The sequence below is a fragment of the Ips typographus genome, linkage group LG9 (genome assembly GCF_016097725.1).
Source record: "Ips typographus isolate SLU linkage group LG9, UJ_Ityp_2.0, whole genome shotgun sequence".
Lineage (NCBI taxonomy): Eukaryota > Metazoa > Arthropoda > Insecta > Coleoptera > Curculionidae > Ips > Ips typographus.
In genome coordinates this window covers 8,649,621-8,655,105 of record NC_138430.1, presented here as the reverse complement: position 1 = coordinate 8,655,105, position 5,485 = coordinate 8,649,621, and the positions used below count along the sequence as shown (strand labels likewise).

The window sequence follows — 5,485 nt, the reverse complement described above, 5'->3', positions numbered from 1 at the left end:
GCCAAGTTGTTATATTATTTTTAATTCTTTCCAACACTTTTCCACAAACAAACACAACAACAATGCCCGAGGCGGGACTCGACTACTACCCGATGACGGACTGGACATTTTTAACTTAACCCACCACACCACCGAGATTCTTTCTATCTTTTTTATTTGCATTAAACAGAGAGAAACGGAGCCATATTCTTTAGTTGACAACCATTATCAACTGTCACTGTCATTGTCAATTGTCAAATTTCGGATTTCGGTTTGTCGACCCGCTTATACAACTGACAATTAGTTTTTATTCAAACTTTTTAGGATTATAAACATTTATTATAAACTACAGTCGACGGAAAAGTTTTATATTACCAACTGTTCTATAAACATTTCCATTATTAATCGCTTTCATTAATACACTCGTTGGTTAAATAGCTATTCCCATTTAGCTATCCTAATATGACTTTTTTGAATTGTGATTAAGTAAAACCCAGGTAAGTTACTGTCTCAGAATAGAAGAATTGTATTAAAGTACTTTCAATTTTTAGCCTGATCAACACAATGGTGAATTTAAGAGGATCAATGACTTTAGTGGACAAGGTGAGTTTTTACATTTTTTGGCTCCATTATCACTATCAGTTTTCTTGACAAACTTCTTTTATTCAATCAATATTAACTGACAACATATGGTCAAATTTCTTTATTGTATAACCCATTAGGCTCCATCTTTATCACTGGAACAAAAAGTTGGCAACTAATCGAATTTTCCGACTCAATGGAACGCAATTAATCAGCTTTAATGGGCCAAACTTTTTCTGATGGGAAAAATATTTGTTATCAAGCCCCACAACAAAATTAACTGGGAACAGTCTCATGAAATAAATTAGGCTCAAGCAGTATCGTAAATTGAGCCCCTATATAGGTTATGATTTAATTCCTAATTCAGTAGGTACAACCGAAATGGCAAACGGGAATAGTCCTTTAGAGAAACTCGGGAATAATTAAATTCATTTAAAGTTTGAAAGTTCTAACGTGACATACAGTGCGTTTTTTTTAACGCGCAACATAGGATTTCACGTGTTAAATTTTTAAGTCCATGTTAGACCATGTTATTTTGGAATTACAGGTGTAAAACTTGACAAGTGTGTCTTTAGTACCCTGAAGCTTAAGTACAACCACCAATTCGGTCTAAAAAGTGTTTACAAACTAGCAAAAAGTCATCTTCTTTCGAAAAGTTTTATACTCCCTGTATATGTATGGTAGGTGTTGTTTTTGATACTGACAGGGCAGATAGCAGGTAAACATACATACAGGGAATATGGAAAGATAAAATATGTTCCAAAAAAGATGACTTTTTGCTAATTTGTAAACACTTTTTAGACCGAATTGGTGGTCTTACTTAAGCTTCATGGTACTGAAGACACATCTTCCAAGTTTTATACCTGTAGTTCCAAAATAACATGGTCCAACATAAGCTTAAAAATTTAACACGTAAAATCCTATGTTGCGCGTTAAAAAAAACGCACTGTATTGTGTGTGCTTAACCCGGCTCTCAGCCAGAATTTCAATCCTCATTAAATAGGGTGCGGTAATGTTAAACTGGAATTGCCTATTATTACTTACACATGTAAAATTGTTTATATTTGCTTCGAAAATTCTAGTTCAATATATTTTGAAATTTAAACTGGTTACTTTGTTAAAATTAAACTGTCAGCATTGTGGCAGAATTAACAGCTTTTACAAACTGATCAGCGTGTTTACAATTTTTGAAAATTGAATTGTGTGGCATTTTAATTGATTTCCACAAATCGACGGTTAGTTTAATTACAGTTTGCTTGTTCATTTTGCCACTAACACAAACCTATTCAGATTAATTATTGTGAATCAATTGAGTGATTGATAACGAAATGAGAATAATGTAAAAAACTAACTCCATTAGAAAGAAAATACTACAAAATGAGCCAAAGTTCTTCTCTTGGAGCAAAAAAAAAAACTGACCATGCCGGGTTAAACAAGAAACTGTCGATCGGTCCGTGAAAAATTGATTGATTTCGCGTTGATTGAGGTACCAATCAGAAATTTGCCAAAAAGGGTTCACCTGTTATATGTTGGCCCTTTCGTAGGGCGCAGGATCGTGCACACGAGTCCTGTCACGAGACGAAGTTGGCCAGTGTTGTCGACCCTTCGTTTGAAATCGGTCGTTTACTTGCACAGAAGGGCTAAAACTCGCGCGATTTTTACCGGTAAAATTTTTGTGGAAAATGACCAAAATCTCCACGCACACAATGTGAAATATCCGGTTTAACTGAAAAACTGACTTTTTTTATTGTTACGACAATTTGTGCGTGCGTAAATATGACGGTATATGAGATATAGAAAGGTATGGAATAATTAGTTTATTTATCGCAGAAATGTTTATTATTGCTTTTACTTAAGTTGGAAGTGGAATAAAAAATAGTGGTTTACTAGCAAAAAACATGCAAAAGAAGAAAACACAAATACTGTAGCCTGTAATGCAATTCTAATCTTGAATTGGTTTCAGCTATTTATTTATTTATAAAATCCATTTTTGATTTAAGGTTTACTGAATATAGTTACCCTTGAAAATGCCCTTGCAAAACTGTAAGTTCTAAATTACGGATTGATCAAACAAAATCCGTTTCAAATTGTCTTATTTGAATAGTGTGAAAGCTTTAAGTTTTGAATCAATTAGAAACTGCTTATGCATTGCAATGGCTCATACTAAATCAAGCACAAAAGGTATATCCGAATAGTCTAGTGTATACAGCTAGTTTCCAACTAATGCTCTGTCTAATCAAGGCAAATATTTGTCTGGCACACATCTCAGTAACTTAGCACAATAAATCAAGCATAAAGGAGTTAAGGCTCGTTGTATTACAGATTTCATTTATGCAAATCTCCAATTAGCGTTTGATTTCTGCGTAAGTTGATGACATATTTGCCCATAATATATCATCTTTAACATTCACAGCTGACCCCCACAATTGCGGTTTGCTTTGTTCGCTAATTACAGCTTAGCAAAGGGTCCTTTTATGTATGTTCAAAGAAACCTTTTGGTCGACAATCGAGGAAAGATAAACAGACCATACTCTGGTCTTCACTTAGGATTTTCGTTTACGACTAATTTAAACATCTGCACGTTTTCAAGTCCTGTTAAATTTACCATGTTGATGAGTTGACAAGCAGCATTTTTCAACTGGAATTAATTCCAAAACCAATAAATATGCAAATTGTCTGATCGTAGATAAGCTGAACGATTGCTTTTTGAATTTAAAATCCCTAAAATGCAATTTTAACGTGTTTCAATAAGCACAGTTGAGAGAAGTAAAAAAATTTGGTTATCAGCAAAAGTTCAAATTATTTCCGGCATATTAATGTGCTAACCGCATATTGTTTGGTCGTTAATTATTCACAATTTTCAAGCTACAATGAAAATTATCACCATTATAAGCTATAAAATAACATTAAGCTTTTAACAGGATTAAACGTACGTGTTTTACGGTCAATATTTTCGTTGCGTCAAAATGTTAATTTTCCACCACAAAAGGATGTGATTAAATGACAATACAAATCTGAACGTTATAGTTTATTACTGCTATTTACCCTCTATCTGTCTGAATTTAGTTGGTTATTCCAACAGAACTTAATACTTATGGCATAATTACCTTAACTAAGTTCAAATTCAAAATTTAGTGACATAACAAAAATCTGCTCTAAACAAAACATGCTGTAATAAAAAGCATTTTCAATGCCGGAATTTAACTAATGAATATAAATAGTGTTTCTGTTGAAGGATAATCTACAAAAAGCGTTCAACAAAATAACAGGATATGCAGTTTTGTTCTATCAATATGTTAATTTGCAATTGCCAAAATGCCATTGACAATATAAAATCAAAAATCATCGAAAATCACATGTATGTGAGCCCATACAGAGAGATAACTCGACCATATTTGACCTGTAATTGAGTCATTATAGTCGGTTTGATAGGAATTTAGTTTTCAGTTGCAGTTCATTTCTGGAAAATTAATTTTACAATGCTGATTGCATTGTTTGGCGAATATTTTATCATTTATTTTCTGAACCAGAAAATTAATTAATTAACCAGAATGCAGGAGGTAACTGAAAGAAAGGAAAGCACCATTATTTTCATCACGCTACACGTACATTAACTGAAATACAATATTTACTTGTGGTTGCAACCTCCTCAACAAATGTTTCAATAAAATATTTATTCGCGTGCTTGTTAAATCAAGTAATTATCTTAACTGGTCGCTAATTTCGTTACCCTAAACTCAAGTTGTGTAAATTAGTTGGAAACTTACGTGACAAATCTATAAATCTGGTAATCGCGGTACTACATAAAGCACAGACGCGTTTAACTTGGGACAATTTACTAGTCGATATGCAGATGCTTTCTATTGTAGGCTTTCAGGGCTGTTCAATCGATACTAAATGTATTCTTTGCCGACGATGCATGAATAAAAGGCGTGCCGGAATAAATAGCTGATACGGACTGAATAGGAAAAAGTGAAAAGTTTGGTGTAAGGGGCAATTTTTGCTATTTTTTTAGAATCCAAATGAGGATTACATAATTTCCACGTGGATTTTGTTCATTTACGTAGCTTTGTCTATTAAATTTTTAATTTCAACCTTTTGCAGTATTTCCTATAATCCGCTTTCTTTTGCTATCCCATCTGAACTGCGTAAGAAAGCTTGATTTTTTTCAAATAAATTTGACTCAAATTACTTGTATTTTGAAAACTAAAAAAGATAAGAATTTCTGGTTTGAGGTATCGGTAATAAGGATTCTATTTATTTTAAAAGTCACAGGACTCTTTTTTAACGTCAAAACAGAATCCTGAAGGTCACTTTTATGTTTAGACTATTTTTTTCAAATTGCGTGACTTTTTTAACGTCAAAACAAATCCTGAAGGTCACGTGGCACTTTCGCGAAGATTTAAAATAGAATTTTTAATGTCACATGACAGTTTTAAATGTGATTTGAAGGATCACGTAATCGTCTTTCAGTTTAAACTGATATTTTTAAAGACACGTGACCCTTTTTACAGTGCAAATGGCCACCTGACAATTTTTAATTATTTTAACGTCAAAACAAAAACCTAACGGTCACGTGACTGTTTTAGATGTCAAAGTATTATTTGAAATGTCACCTGACTCCTTATAATATGCAAATGGTCACGTGACGATTTTCAAAAATAAAATATATTTTTAAAAGTCACGTGCCTCTTTTTACAGTTCGTAAAGTCGCATAACCATTTTCAATAATCAAACATTTTTTTTAAGTCACGTGACTTTTTTTAATGGCAAACTGAAATCCTGAAGGTCACGTGACTGTTTTAAGATTTAAAATAGAATCTATAATGTCACATGACAGTTTTAAATGTCATTTGAAGGATCACGTAATCGTCTTTTAGTTTAAACTGATATTTTTACAGACACGTGACCCTCTTTACAGTGC

General features: G+C 32.8%; 1 protein-coding gene across 3 annotated transcripts in view; it reads left to right on the top strand.

Annotated features, from left to right (window-relative positions):
* The first annotated feature begins 23 nt into the window (after positions 1-23).
* rdgA (retinal degeneration A) overlaps positions 24-5,485 on the top strand; it is an 84,465-nt gene continuing 79,003 nt past the window's right edge. For 2 of the 3 annotated variants that reach the window (XM_081986860.1, XM_081986857.1), the window contains exons 1-2: positions 24-476; positions 531-582. The gene's annotated coding sequence lies outside the window, so the exon portion shown is untranslated. Of the gene's footprint in view, positions 477-530; positions 583-2,144; positions 2,363-5,485 lie in introns of those variants that run through there. The other variant, XM_081986859.1, reaches the window with a different exon arrangement.